Here is a 16,060-nt window from a genome sequence, read left to right as displayed (position 1 = left end):
AAATATGTATAACGCGACTTTATTGCATAAACAATTTCATAAAAATCATAAAATCATATTTTTTTCATACTTGTTATGCATAATAAAAAACGTAAATAATTTTGCGTAGAGTTCTGTTCAATGCAAGTGGATCATACACATATATCGTTTGATCAAATTTAACCACACCACAGTATTGGGCCGACAGGGACAACCACAGCTCTTGGACTGGATGTACGCTCCCTAACACATCATAATCCTCTGAAGAGGTTGGAGAGCTCCTCGGACACGTTCTCCGACTTCCAAACCCGTAACATAATTTGGCCACAAGACAAATCGCATAGCTCAAAAATAATTATTTCGCACGTGATACATATTTTTGAACATCGTGGACTTCGTTGGAACACCTTGGACTTGCTTCCATAGCCTTAAAATTTAAATAACCAAGCTTAGAACAAAAGCCCAAACGTACATATGCGACTCTCAAATTAATTAAAATAGCCTACGACTTATCGAACGACTTGGGACTCGAACCATGCTTAGATGACATCCTAACTACTGTCCAACACCCTAACTAGCCACAAACCATAATCGAACCAAATTAAAACAACCTATGATCCATAGAAAACAAAGCTGTCCCAAGGAAACGCGCTACGACCCATATGTGTTTCTAGCGACTTCACGTTTAAACTGACTCAAATCGAACATGAAATAGGCCCTAGACTCAACCCTTAGACACCCCATGAGACCCTGGTACAGCCCTTTCCAACCTAGACCCGCAGTCCAAGCCTCCAACAAGACAAAATCGTGACCGTTCCTTCATGGGACTCAATTTGTGTAGCTTTTGTGTTTCTAGTTCTAGCGCTTTCTCTAGCCAAACAAGCCGTGAACCACCTTAACTAGGCTCATCCAAGGACCCCTAGAGACTGCCTAAACCATAGCCAATGAAACCATAAGGCCGAACACATACAGCCTTCCACGAGACCCACTTCTGTGCAGCCATGCGTTTCTGGTTCCAGCCTTCTATCCAGCCAACCGGCCCATGAACCACCAAATCTAGGCTCCGAATAGGACCCTAACTCATGTCCCTAACCACAGCCACAAGCCCTAGACCAAGACCTTCACCGAACCAGATCATCGAATTACCACAGCTCCAACTCGCATGCAAAAAGAATCGCACACACTACAAGAAATTTCCTAATCAACAACATACATACAACAACGGTTTTCACTAGCAAAAGACAATAATTTTATAAAACCGTTGTCTTTTGAGGGTCAAAGACAACGGTTTTATAAAAACCGTTGTCTTCTGGGGGTCAAAGACAACGGTTTTTAGGGTCAATGACAACGGTTCTATAAAACCGTTGTCTTTGAGCGTTTAAGACAATGGTTCATAGAACCGTTGTCTATTAGCTTATTTTTAAGTGTTAGTCAAGATCAGGAATATTGTTAACATAGTAAGATTGTAAGTTTTTTTAGATTTATTAAATTATTAAAAGTAATTTTTTTATTTTACTGAAAATATTAGCGACGGAAATCATAAAAAAATCATCGCTAAAATTAGCGAAGGACTTTATGGCTAACCGTCGCTAAATTTAGCGACGATTTTCCAAAAACCGTGCTAAATTTAGCGACGGTTTCTTGGTTTAAGAAACCGTCGCTAATCAGCGACGGTTTTGAATAAACCCGTAGCTAATTTTATTTGCGACTATTTTTTGTAGTTACAATGGTGAAAAACCGTTGTCTTTGAGCGAACTCTTTAACAACAGGGGCTTTAACAACAGTTTTAAAAGGACTACGACTAAAACCGTTATCGTAGGGCATTTTTTTGTAGTGACATGCCATATCCACTTCCAGCGGCTGTGCTGTCCCTCCAGGCCCTTTCTAACCCTTACCAGATCACTTAGCCAAGTCTAAACACATCTGCTAAGCCAGCCATATATAGCAGCAACATTCCAGAGGGATCCAACCGAAGGATTGATCAAGAAACCCAAGAAACGAACCAATTCATGTATAAAATTTCAGATATTGATCCAAACTGTTTTGCTTTCAATCTTGGCACTTACCAAACGAATTTTCATGCATAATTTGTATCAAAATACGTAATATAAAAAGATTGATACGTAAAGAAAGGATCAAGACATGCCTTTGTGTTTTTAAACGCTCGAACCGTCAAATATCGTTGCGAGGAAGTCAGTGGGCGATCGGAGCGACGTTTAGGTTGTTTTTCTTTCGTAAAAAGGACGTGAATCAACTGTGCTACGTGTGGGTGTGTGATCCGGGGTGATAGAACTAAGAAAAGATCAAAAAAATTGAGGCTCCTAAGCACAAGAAAGTCACGGCTGTAGTGTGTGTTCTAAGGTGTTTTAGTGTGTGAAACTGGGTGTGCGTGAGTTTAAAGTCTAGGAAAATGTAGGATTCTTCAAATATTTAAATGGATCAATGATTAAATGTTTTAGGTAGATTAAAACTCTAATCAATAATTTAAACAAGCAAAGTCTAGGAAAATGTAGGATTCTTCTAATATTTAAATGGATCAATGATTAAATGTTTTAGGTAGATTAAAACTCTAATCAATAATTTAAACAAGCAAAAAAATCTCACCCCTTTAATTTAAAAAGATTAAGTACCAAATTTACAAAAAATTAAATCCCCAATTCAAAAGATTAATATCTATGGATTTTTTTTTTAAAATTGTAAAATAAAATACTTAAAATCTTAATCCAACTTAAATACTAATTAAATAAATTAATTATGACATGAAAATCATTATAAAATATTTTACCCCAAATTAAAGGATTGAATACTTAATTTTCAAAATTAACATTTTTTTAACGCTTAAAATCTTATAAATCTCTTAATTAATTAAATTAGAATTTAAAATACTAAAAATCGTAAATAATTTAAAATAATTAATTTTCTTGGCTTAAATTAAAATTTAACATTCAATTTTAGTACATTAATCGTCTCCGGTCTCCTTTCTCCGGTCCGACATCGAATATTCGTCTGCAAAGCTAAACTCGCGAAAAAATCTTAAATTTCATAAACATGAGTATATAAACATTTGAAATAATTTAATCATGTATCATGCACCATTTAAATCATTAATTAATTAAATTAAAGTTTATAATTATGCATGAGGTTTACGTATACTAGTTTTTGAGCACTACAGAAGGAGTCTCTGGCCAGAGCAAGAAATATGTTTTAGGGAAAGGTTTTTTCCTAGTTACATATACCATGTCATTATTAGTATTCAAAGATATATCACATCTTTATCGAATTAATATGCAACTCTCGATATACTAATAGTTGCATATTCGAACGGGATATATGAGTTAAAAAGACCGTACTGCACGCTAACCATAACTTAAGGTTTTTGCAGGCACTATTAGTGATACCTAGGGGATCATGGAGTGATGCTACTAGATGCTCTTACCTTGATCCGATGGGTACAATAAAAAATGAGCTCTTATATTCTTGATCAAGGAGTTGACACTACAAGAAAATATGCCTTCAACAACAGTAAAAAGACAACGGTTTTTTATTAAAACCGTTGTCTTTTACTTTTTAACAACGGTTTTAGTGAAAACCGTTGTCTTTTAGCGTTTTTTTTAGGGTCAACCGTTGTCTATTAGCGTGTGTTTTTGGACAATCGACAACGGTTTATCGATTAACGTGTTTTTTGGAAAAACAACAACGGTTATTTTAAACTGTTGCTATATTTAGCGATTGTTTTTTTAAAACCGTCGCTAAATTTCGCGATGTTTACAGTAAAACTGTCGCAAATTTAAAATAGCGACGGTGAACCACCGTCGCTGTGTAAAAATTTGCGACAATTTTAATTTAACCATCACAAATTTTTAAAATAGCGACGGTTTTGATAGCGACTGTTTTATTAAACTCATCGCAATTTTAAAATTTTGTGACACTTATAAATATCCGCCCCTTCACATCATTTTCCTCCACACCTCTACACATCTACAATAAAGTTCTCTCTTTGACGATTTTAGTCTCGTTTTAAGGTAAGTTTTTTCGTTTCAATCATTGGTAAATTTTTACTTGTTAGATAAGATCATTAATACTGTTAACTTAGTCAAATTGTAGGTTTTTTTGGTAACTTTATTAAATTATAAAAGTAATTTTTTTTATTTTACTGTAAAATAGCGATGTATTATTTCTAAACCGTCGCTAAAATTAACGACGAATGTTGTTAAACACCGTCGCTAATTGGTGACAGTGACGACAGCGACGGTTTTTGAAAAACTTTCGTAATGTGATATCTACCACATCGGATTTAATCCGTTGTCATTGAACGCACTTTCAACAACACCCTCAATTACAACAGTTTTAAATGATTAAGCTTTTTTTTTTTTGGTAGTGTGATGAAAAGAATGAAGTTAATTAAAGTAAGCCCGAATAAGAATAGATGTTATTCTGAATCACGTGGAGATATAAACCAATGACTAGTTGTATCCCTGAATCATTGAGGTCACACATGCATCAGATTCTGTGTTTCCGTTGGGAAAGTCAAAGTTCAAAGAGTTGAATTTGACGACTATAGTTTGATGGTGATAAAACAGAATGCTTATAAATGAGTTTATAAGTTGATTTTTTATGATGGAAGAAATATAAGTTAGCTTAACAGCTAATTGAGAAAAGAGAGTGAAACTGCTTATTTTGTTGAAGGAGTTCACTAAACTAACAGTTGTCCAATATGGTAAGTGAAAATTTTGATCTTCGAAATTTTCATTATATGAACAAAACTTGTATCCTTGACACATCGGTATTGTTAGATCATCGATCGGGGTTCTAATGAGTTCAGAATAATTCATTTAGTGAATTTAGAATTTACTGATTAAATGATGATACTAGTAATGAAGACTACTAATATGTCCAAATTCTCATAAAATGTTCTAGAGGGTCTAGAATTAATTAACTAATAAGTTAATTAAATAATATTAATTTAATTTAATTGATATCTCTATGTATGTATTAAATGTCCATGTACAGATGTACTCATGTTTATATATAAATTTTATATGCAGATATAAAGATGTGTATATATATATATATATATTTTAATATATCATGCATAATCAAAAGTTGATAAATAAATAATATAATAATAATAATATAAGAATTTTATTTAATGAAAATTAGGAGCCTTGGTGAGACAATGATTAAGAATCCCGATGAGAGAGAGATTTTTGATGAGATCGGGAATCACGCTCTATAAATATACCATGAGGGGGCACAAAAAACAATGGAGTTTTTGCACACAAAATACACAACATAAAGTTCACCAAAATCCTTTCCTCTACAAAAAGGCTCCCGGCCACCTTGAACAATTTTGGTGAAAAATTTTGGCCACAAGCTTTCTTCCACGGCCGTGTCGTGTGACGTTGCACCGGCTCTGGATTTTGAAAATTCGGACGTCACAGTCTTGACGTAAATTTTTTTTGCGATAACTAGTGCAATCCAAACAAGGAAAACATTCTCTGATCATGGACCTAATTTTACGATCAAAAGGCGGAGATCCGTTCGAAGGAAAATTCAAGAAGAACATATCTGTAAATCCCGGATTTGTTTAGACTCTAACATTTAAAACGTATAGGTATACAAACTAAATACCCTATAGATGTTTAAATAAACATACGTCACCCAAGTACAGTTTCAAACATCGAAACTAAAAATTTTAAACTTTCGTTGTGCTTTGAGTGTGAAAAAACGGTATACCAACAATAATATCTTCTAAATTCAAAAATTGTAAATAACAACTCGAACTCAATCGTGATTATTATCCTTTGTCCAAGTATTCGTGCATGATAATACACCTCCATATAATCAAGTTTGAATATTTTTTTCGGATCAAATGTTACATTTCAATTTTTGATTTTACAATTTTATTTTTCTATATAAAAATTGTTGGGAGGAGAACAATATTCGGTTGTGGACACATTGTATTTATCATAGGATGAAATACTGAAAGTATAAATGTTTTTTTTTTTCGAAAAAAAATCAAACACATTTTCCCATTTACGCCTGGGTTATAAAAAAAAATGGTGTTGTTAAAGATAATTAATTTAGTTATGCACGTTTTTTGTTTCTATAAGGGGTTTAAATGTTATTTGTCATTTGATATGTTTTAGAGACGAAAAATAGAGACCTACTGCACTAAATCTTTTTGCGAAAAGTTTATAAAATATAAAAACTCTCTAAAAAATATTAACAGACTATATATCTTCTATTTTAGAAAAATATGCGCTCTTAGCTAAAAAAAACTCAAGTACATTTATCCAATTTGTAAATGGCTTTGTATTTGAAAATACAAGATTTTAAATATAATTAATTTTACGTAAAAGTTTTTCTCTTTTGTCGAAGGGGTGTCAAAATCAGACACGACCCACCAACCCGAAAAAAAATCAGGTTTGACTTTGAGATTTTCGGGTTCAGGTCAAATCCGGTTGGACCCGATAAATGACCCGAAAAAAATGATCGGTGTTGGATTGGGTTTGGTTCGGTTCGGTTCAACTTGAAAATTTTAATTCTTTTTGAAAAATATATAATTATTAAAATATTGCTGACATTTTTATATATTGTATGTCTGGAAAAATATTTATTGTATATTTATATCATAAATTTTCATATTTTAATATTTATTTTGAACATTTTTTATTTTTTAAGTAATTGTTTATTTGATTTAGTAAATATACTTTATTTTTCTACAATTAGACTTTCAAATTTAAATCATATATATGAGGGAGATTTTGTTATTATGTGTTTAAATTTAAATATTATTATAATTATTATTATTGAATTTTATTTAATTTTCTTTAAAAAAAATTCAAAATCGGGTTATACGGGTTGATGGGTTGATTCGGGTTCATGTTCGGGTTGAGAGTTTTCGGGATGGCTCGGGTTCGGGTTGGGTTCGAGTTGAGAAATTTTTGAATAGTACTATTGCTCAACCTGACCCAACCCACCCGACACACCCAAATTGACACCTCTATCGAAACTTAACCGGAGTTGTTGATGCTATTTACTCAGAAAAATTGTTATCGTACTAATCCCAAACTAGTTACACGAAATAGCTAGTATGTACTAGGATTTATTTGGGATTTTGTAGCTGAGTTGTACATCACATTCTCTCATGGAAAATTAAGTGTAGTACCTTCAAAAAATTTGTGTAGTTGAAATTATTATATTATTTTGTAGAACCATAAAGGTCATTTTTAATATATATCCAAAATTCAAATAATTAATAATATGATTTGTGTTAATTAAACATAGGATAGAGCAATTTATTAAATCTAAATAATTTATCAATAATATTGGATTGAGGTAAAGTTAGATAATTTATGAACATATTATTCGATAATTTTAAGATAAATGAATAAATCTAAGCCATTCTTATGAAAATATTAGAGACCAAGGTGTCGGACCGAGTGTTTGCTACTTTACCAAAAGGTATAGCTGTTGGTAATAGTGTGTAAAGTCCAAAAATCAACCTACGTAAACCACATGCATGAAAATTATTTAAATTGTTTAGTTGCTTTATTTAATTTATTTTAAATGCTTAAATGATGCATATTATATGATTGAATGTTTAATTGCATGATTTCTTGAAATTGAAAGATTTTATCCGGATATTCGATTATAGGCTGAAGAAAGGATACCGAGGACGAACGAGATGAAAATATTTTTCGATAAATGTTTTTAAAGCTTGATAATATGATTAAAGTTTTCTAAAAATGTTGGAGTCCAAATTATTTTACGAGACGAGCTTGATTTTATCCGGGAAGCCGGTTTTAGTCAAACAAATTACTTTTAAGGCCCAAAAAGTATTATTTTTGAAAAATGTTTTTGTAAACTTTTATTTTACAATTAAATAGGTCTTAATGGATTTAACTTACCTAGGATTATTGGGCCTAATTATTCCTAAACTTAAAGGCCACATTTTAACACATAAAATTTGAAATTTATAAAAAGAAAAACTAGGGTTCTTTGGACTTCTAGCAGCCAAAATTTTGCACACACCACACGCACTAAAATTTGAAAATTTGAGAGCAAATTTCAAGGATTTTCGTCGTCCGTTCGTCCTTGTTCACAACCCACGACAACGATCGAATATTCGAGCGTTTTTAACGCAAAATCACTCTTCTAAACATTTCTTTTGCACCATTCAAATCATATAATGCATGATTTATGTTTTTAACATGAAAAAAAACGTTTAATTTCAAATTATTTAGCATTAGATGAATATTTTTCGAAGATGCGACGTTTCTATGCATATAAGAATTGTGTTAGACATTCTAAGGACACGCTGCCAATAAGTGATGTTTATAGGACGTGAAAAGAGTCGTTTAACGGAAGAACATAGGCTGGAAATGAGCAAGGCTAATGGGAAGATGAACCTAGAGTTTTCTAGGGTTATCCATGGGTTTAAAGGGCTTGATGGCTCAGCTAGGAGGGGCAGCATACCTGGGCTCAGCCAGGGCTTGGCGTGGGCTGTGTTTAAGGGCTAGGAAGAGTCCTAGGGTGGCTGGACACTGCTGCGTTCAGATAGGAAACAAAACCGCAAGCTTGAGGGTGAAGAGGCGCGCGGCTTGGCCTTGGTGCAAGGACGTGCAGGGTGACTTGTGGCTGGTCAGAAGGGGGACGACTAGGGTCCTAGATGGGTTTCTAGGTGGCTGGTGTAGGTTGGCTCGGAGGAGTAGAGCCGCGAGTCCTAGGATTTCCATGCGCGTGATTGTGCGCGGCTTGGGTACAGCAGGCAGCTGTGGTCAGGTTAGGCTGGTTAGTGCAAGTCTAGGGTGGTCTAGGAGGGTCTGGACATGGTCTGGTCAAGGGCTGGTCCAAGAAGGCTCGAGGGTGGCTCGTTGGAATAGGGCGCATGGCTTGGGATTTGGATAAAGGGTTCGAGAATGGCTAGGAAGGGATATGGGGTTTGAACCATGGTTCACGGGGGCTGGTTCATGGCTCCTGGGGGTAGTCTAGGTATGAAAAGCTTATGTTTAAAATTTGGGATTAAAATACTAAGTTTTGAATTAATTCATGATTAAAACGCTTCATGGTTCAGTTATTAAGTAATGAAATCGAAATGCTCGGTTTTATGTCTAAAAAAATATTAAAAGTCAAATTTAATCTTATATGATACTATGGATAGGTTCGAGTCAATAAAGTTAAGAAAAAGTCGAAATCGCGAATTTTGGAGTCCAGGGGTAAAATGGTCATTTTACGCCTGATAGTACGAAAGGTCTGGCTGTGTCTCGAAGAATCATAATACATGCTGAATGATATTTTAAAATTCTTATGATTAGAATATGATATTTTTATGATATATGCTACAACTGTACGATTTTTTCTGAAAAATGTTATTTTACGAATTTCGAAAGATACGACGTTTTATGGATAAAATGAAAGGAAAATATTTTGAACGATGTGAATTGAATTTGATAAATATTTTAACATCTACTAATTTAAAATGTGGAAATTTTTTTTTAAAAAAAGCTCCCATTTTCGAAAATAAACATCTAAATGTTTTACATGCATGCAACACTACTGAAAGATATCCCAAGATATACCACTTAAAAATAATCGGAAATATTTAACAACTTAAAATAGTGCAGTTTAAAATGACCAAACTCGACCAACAGAAAATGCGTAAACATAACGAGTAAAAGACCCTAGTAATCATCATCATATCAAAACCAATGAGTAAAAATGCTCAAGTCCCCTCAAATCTCAAAAATCATAATGTGCAGAAGAAATGTGGTCCTCGGGTCGTGTGCGCACATCCAGTCCTACCTACTCAGAGTTCGGCACCTCCAGTCCCCTCATAAACATGCTCACCTGCATCACAAACGCCTAGTGAGTCTAAAGACTCAACGCACCTGTACGGGAATAACAAGTACATATACATAGCACACATCAGTGAAAATATACTGTAATCAACATACCTTTCATGAACTTAGAAAAAACGTAAATGTAATCGTGTCATATGAAATCCTAACATGTCAAAACAGCTCATCATATCATCATATACTTATACATTTCTTTTAATTGAATTCAGTTCATTAGTTGTGACTTTCGTATTATCATTCATAACTATACGATGAATCCATCTACATATAACAGTGGTACCCAACGACTGTCGGACATCAGTGACAGTATTACCCATCCACTGTGCATAGGCCTCATCATCAGCATTTAAATATATATATTAAGCATTTACATATACATCATTAGTCACAACTAATTCCCATCTTTCAAAACATCATCATTTTCATCACTTATCAAAATCATTCACATGCGTAAATTTTTCTTAAAATCAAGCATACAACGTATATTTCATAATTTCATAAAAATCATGATCATGGTGCATAAACATTTAAAATCATGATAAATTTGTACTCGGGGCGCTGTCAGGACTAAAATCTCACCCCGGGTGCAAAATGACTATTTTGCCCCTAGAAATCCAAAATGACCGTTTTACCCCTGGACCTCTAAATTTCGACCCGAAGCTTACCAAACTCCTTAAAACATTCCAAAAATATTCCGCTACGAAACTTACCCGATTCGTTATAAAACTTGGACCGGGGTCCCGATTTTAACCTGAATCGTATCGAAACTTAACCAAATTACTCCAAACTCAAACCGTGACTTAAACATACACTACCACCCTTAAACCACTCTTTCCAGCCCACTAAGAGCCACGAAAACTAGGCCACCAGCTGCTGGAATTTCTCCTACTCAATCTAGTTGAGCCCTAGCCTTGGCCCTAACTCACATACACCGAGCCTACACCAAAACCGCTGGGACCAATCACCAACCAGCCTCTCCTAGACCACCCTAGTACCCCTCTGAGCCTACTGAACCCACGACCACAGCCCCATGCAAGCGCACCTCTCAAGTCATCAAGAAAGTGCACAACCAAGCCTCCCTTGAAGTGCATCGGTTCCTAACTTAGGGACCCCTCTTCCACATGAGACTAGCTGTGTTGAGACCTCCCCTGGACCTCGGTTAGACCCTCATGGATCGCACCTTGGTCTGGTTCAGTCCCCTTTCAGCCTAGTCTACTTTACTTTGAACCAAAACTCCTCAAAACCCTAGCCGCCTAGTACACCAACTCTCGGCCTTCACCTAACACCTGCACTCCATTGACTCCATCCTAGTGACAGCATGCTCCTCGACATAATCAGCCCCTAAAGACCCTTGCTCGACAACCGCTTGCATCATTGTAAACAAAGAACGTGAGTTGTTGAAAGTTTAATGCGTGCATCATGGAAAACCGAGACCATAAACAATTGACCATGCAAAAATCGATCAACACATAAACATAACACACATGACATCCTAATATCAACGTGAATGATGCGTAAAATAAAATACATGGCGTGCCTTGAAGATTTAAGAACGAAAACTTGAAGAAATACGTGTCGGGGAGGCACCAAAGGAGAGAGAATGAACTTTTCTTGAAAGAAAAAGGAGGGGGGCCGACTTGCTGCTGAAAACCAAAGGTGGAGGCTGCTGAATGGAGGGGAGGGGAGGCTGCTCAATGTAATTTAGGTTTAGGGTAGGTTTAAGTGGTAATAAAATATAAAACAAACCATTAGTGGGCCCTAATTAATTTTTTAAAAAGGATTAAAAATGGTTTTGAGCCCATTTAGCAATAAACCAAATCCAACAAACCCAAAAACATTCCCGAGAAATATTTCGTTTAGTTACAATTTTGAAAATATTGTCCGAGCCCTCAAAAAGTCCTCCGAATCATTAAAATTTACGTACCGATTAAAAATACGACCCGACGAGTAAAAATACCTACCAAGGCCCAATTTTCAAAAACACGTCTTTTTTTGTAACGACCATGGGCCATTAGGCTGAACCAACGTGGGCCTCGGCCCATACCCATGCACCACTACTGATCATGGGTCGTAAGGATGGTCCAGCATGGGTCTCGGCCCATGCCCCTGCACCTCCACTCATAGAATATCCCACTCCTGAAAAGTGATTTCTTTCGCCTCCTCTAACACTTGAACCCAGGACCTCCAGGCATAAGTACCTAGATTCTTAAAGTGTTGGTACAAGTTGGACGAGGCCCATGCTGGACCATCATAATGACCCATGATTAGTAGTGGTGCATGGGTATGGGCCAAGGCCCATGTTGGTTCAGCCTAATGGCCCATGATCGTTACAAATATGATATGATATGATTGGGGATATCGTGAGGGAAAAAGCCCCAGAGGGAGCCCATTTACGGGAGAAGACCCAGAGAGAGCCCGATGATCGTATTTTCACTTTTTTGCAGAGGCCCAATGAAGAAAGTTGCTGCCGCCCTGCCCCCATGTACAATGGTAAGCTAAGACTGATCAGTCGACCACATGATGATACGATTACAACTAGTCACTTTCAAGGATCAAAATTAACCTAAAATGATATAAGATGATGGAAAGATTTATAATTTATTTATTTATGATTATTTACGCTTACAAATTTATGCTAGCTTGTTTTAAATAAAAATTTTATTTTAATGCATGTGCCTGTATATGTATTATTTTCTACGTACGATTAGAACGTGCTGAGTGATTAGAGTCGCTAGGTTTGGATGGTTGTAGATGAGGATGATTTTGAGGAAGACGCTGATGTTTGAGTGGATCAAGTCTGACAGTACACTCACGAGGGATATTTATTTTCCGCACTTACTTAGTATTTAAAGTTTTTACGCAAAGATTTTGAGGATTATTTATTTAGAAATTTTATGCTTTACTTTGAAGTTTAGTTTTGGACTATTTTGAAAGATGACGTATGAATTTTGTGGTTGACGATTTTTGAATTTTTATGCATTTAAGATTTTAAAGGTTGAGTTGTTTGAAATTAGAGTTTCGAATTTTACGATTACAAAAAAAAAAAAGAGGATTTTAAAGTTGAAAAGTAAGGGACGTTTCAGTTGGTATCATTGTGAAGGATCCCTAAAAGGTTGTGTTACTGCCACTCTTATATAATACATGAACTAAGAAGCTAGACGTAATTTTAAATTTAAAAGCATGTTGGTTACGTGTTTTGGACGACATGTACAAAGATGCCTCCTAGATGAGTTCTTCGCAGAGATAGTGAGGATAGGCAGGAGGAGGAGATTCTACCACCTCCTCCTAATCAGGATGTTAGTGCTCGTGTGCTAGATGCTATGGCTCGATTACTGGAGCAGCATGTTGGGAATGCTGCAAGGGTCCGACCAGAGGCGGTTTATGAGCAATTTAGGAGTATGGATCCCGAGAACTTTTCTGGCACTACTGATCCATTCGTGGCTGGGGATGATTAGGTCTCTGGAGGTGATTTTTAGGTATATGAATATAGCGAACGCTGACTGGGTTCGTTGTACCATTTGCTTGCTTAAGGGCGACACTTCCTTATAGTCGAAAGAAGTGGAGCAAAGAGTGAATCTGGTGACATTAACTTGGGAGGGCTTCAAGAGGATATTCTTCGAGAAGTATTTCACCGCCGATGCCCGTTCGAGATTGAAAAGAGAGTTTATGAGTCTCCTCCAAGGGGATTCGTATGTTGCTGATTTTGTCAAGAAGTTCGATAGCGGTTGTCAATTGGTGCCCCTAATCGCAAATGACGCCGCTGAGAAGCTGAGACACTTCCTAGATGGTCTTAGGCCTATTGTGCACTGGGATGTACTGTTGGGAGACCCGACAAGTTATAATGATGCTGTTACGAGGGCCTTCATGGTAGAGCAGTCGCTGAAAGATATTGAGTTGGAGATGCAAAGAAAGAGGATCCCTCCACAGCTGCAGTCACAGCAGAGCAAGAAGCTGTTTACGGGACCACAGAAGCGGCCAGGGCAAAAGAAACCACAGGGTTAGCAAACGAGGGAAGCTATCCCTAAGACTGATGAGAAGCTGTTATGCAAGGAGTGTAATCGCCATCGCTTTGGAAATCTCATGTGGGGCACATACAAGTGCTTTAGGTGCTGAGGAAGCGAGCATAAGGCTGTTGATTTCCTGAAGCAGAAGCAGCGGGCAATCAGCAGCCCACGACTGGAAGGACTTATGTGATATATGTTGAGCAAGCGGAGCCAGACACGACGCTTATTACAGGCAGAATATTATTAGCGAGTATAGTTACCTACGCTTTTCTAGATTCTGGAGCTACACATTCTTTCATATCTGAATCCTTCGTGAAATGACTGGAAATCTTACCAGAGGACGTGGAGTCGGGATTCAAAGTCACAGTGCATTCGGGCGAGCATATGATCTCTACAAGCATGGTTAAGGATGTGGAGCTCAAGTTGCAGAGGAATGTCGTTCGAGCAAACCTTATTGTGTTGCCAATGCCCGAGTTCGGCATTATTTTGGGCATTAATTGGCTCACACCGAATGGAGCTACTATTGATTTCCAGCAGAGGTAAGTATCTATTAGACCGTCCAATGGAAAAGCATTCATCTTTGAGGCTGCGTAGAACAAACAAATGCCGCACATTTTTTCATGTATTCGTGCGAAGAAGCTTATCCGGAGAGGCTGCCAAGGTTTTCTAGCTAGCATTACATCCATACCTGACACTGGAAGTCGATCGATAGAAGATGTGGAAGTTGTTAAGGACTTTTCAGATGTGTTCCTTGACGATGTTTCTGGCATCTAACCCAAGAGAGAGGTGGAATTTGCTATTGAGTTGACGCCTGGTATTGTGCCGATCTCTAAGGCACCATATCACCTAGCACCTACTGAGATGAAAGAGATTAAAGATCAAATTCAAGAGCTGCTAGACAATGTATTAATTCGCCCTAGTTTCTCTCCATGGAGCACGTCAGTACTGTTTGTGAAGATAAAGGATGGGAGTATGAGACTGTACATCGATTATAGAGAGCTGAATAGAGTGACAGTGAAAAATAAGTATCCATTACCCCGAATCGAGGATTTGTTTGATCAATTTCAAGGAGCTTCAGTGTTTTCAAAGATAGATATTCGGTTGGGATATCACCAGCTAAGAGTAATGGAGGCAGATGTGCATGAGATGGCTTTCAAAACGCGCTATGGGCGTTATGAATTTTTGGTGATGCCTTTTAGACTGACTAATTCCCCAGCGATCTTCATGGATCTCATGAATCGCGTATTTCAGCCGTACCTCGATCAGTGTGTTATTGTCTTCATCGATAATATTTTGATCTATTCCAATAGCCAAGAAGAGCATGATCAGCACTTGAAGACGACATTGCAAGTATTACGAGATCAGAAATTATATGCAAAGTTCAGTAAGTGCGAGTTTTGGCTAGAGAAGGTGGCATTCTTAGGCCACATCATTTCAAGTGAAGGAATATAAGTCGATCCATCTAAGGTCGAGACAGTTAAAGAGTGGTCAGTGCCTAAAAGTGTAACAGAAATCCTCAGTTTCTTGGGTTTGGCTGGCTACTATCGTAAATTCATCAAGGGTTTTTCGTCCATTGCAGTACCCTTGACATCCTTGTCGAAGAAGAATGTGAAATTTGTATGTGGACCGGAGTGTCAAAACAGTTTTGATCAGTTGAACCAATCGCTCACAACCACGTCAGTTCTAGCTATGCCGACAGAACAAAGGGAACATGTGTTATATACAGATGCTTCGAAGCTAGGATTGGGCGCAGTTCTCATGCAACATGATCGAGTCATAGCGTATGCGTCTAGACAGTTGAAAGTCCACGAGAAAAATTATCCGACGTATAACCTTGAACTTGCAGCATTTATCTTTGCGTTTAAAATTTGGAGACACTATCTATATGGTGAGAAATGCAAGATCTTTACGGACCACAAAAGTCTCAAATATTATTTCACCAAAAAAGAGTTGAATATGAGACCAAGGAGATGGCTAGAACTTGTAAAGGACAACGAATGTGACATTAGCTATCATCCCGGTAAAGCTAATATAGTTGCGGACGCTTTGAGTAGAAAATGGACAGTCTTGGCCCGATTATTAGTGCAGAAACCTCTACAAATGGAAATTCAGAGGTTTAATCTCGAAGTTTATGCCAGAGGAAAGACCCCTGATCTCGCTACTTTAATAGTACAACCTACTCTATGAGACAGAATTCGAGTCGGACAATCTAAC

The sequence above is a fragment of the Primulina huaijiensis genome, chromosome 18, assembly GCF_012295235.1.
Source record: "Primulina huaijiensis isolate GDHJ02 chromosome 18, ASM1229523v2, whole genome shotgun sequence".
In the NCBI taxonomy this organism is placed as follows: domain Eukaryota; kingdom Viridiplantae; phylum Streptophyta; class Magnoliopsida; order Lamiales; family Gesneriaceae; genus Primulina; species Primulina huaijiensis.
Note: the sequence above shows the minus strand (reverse complement) of the source record.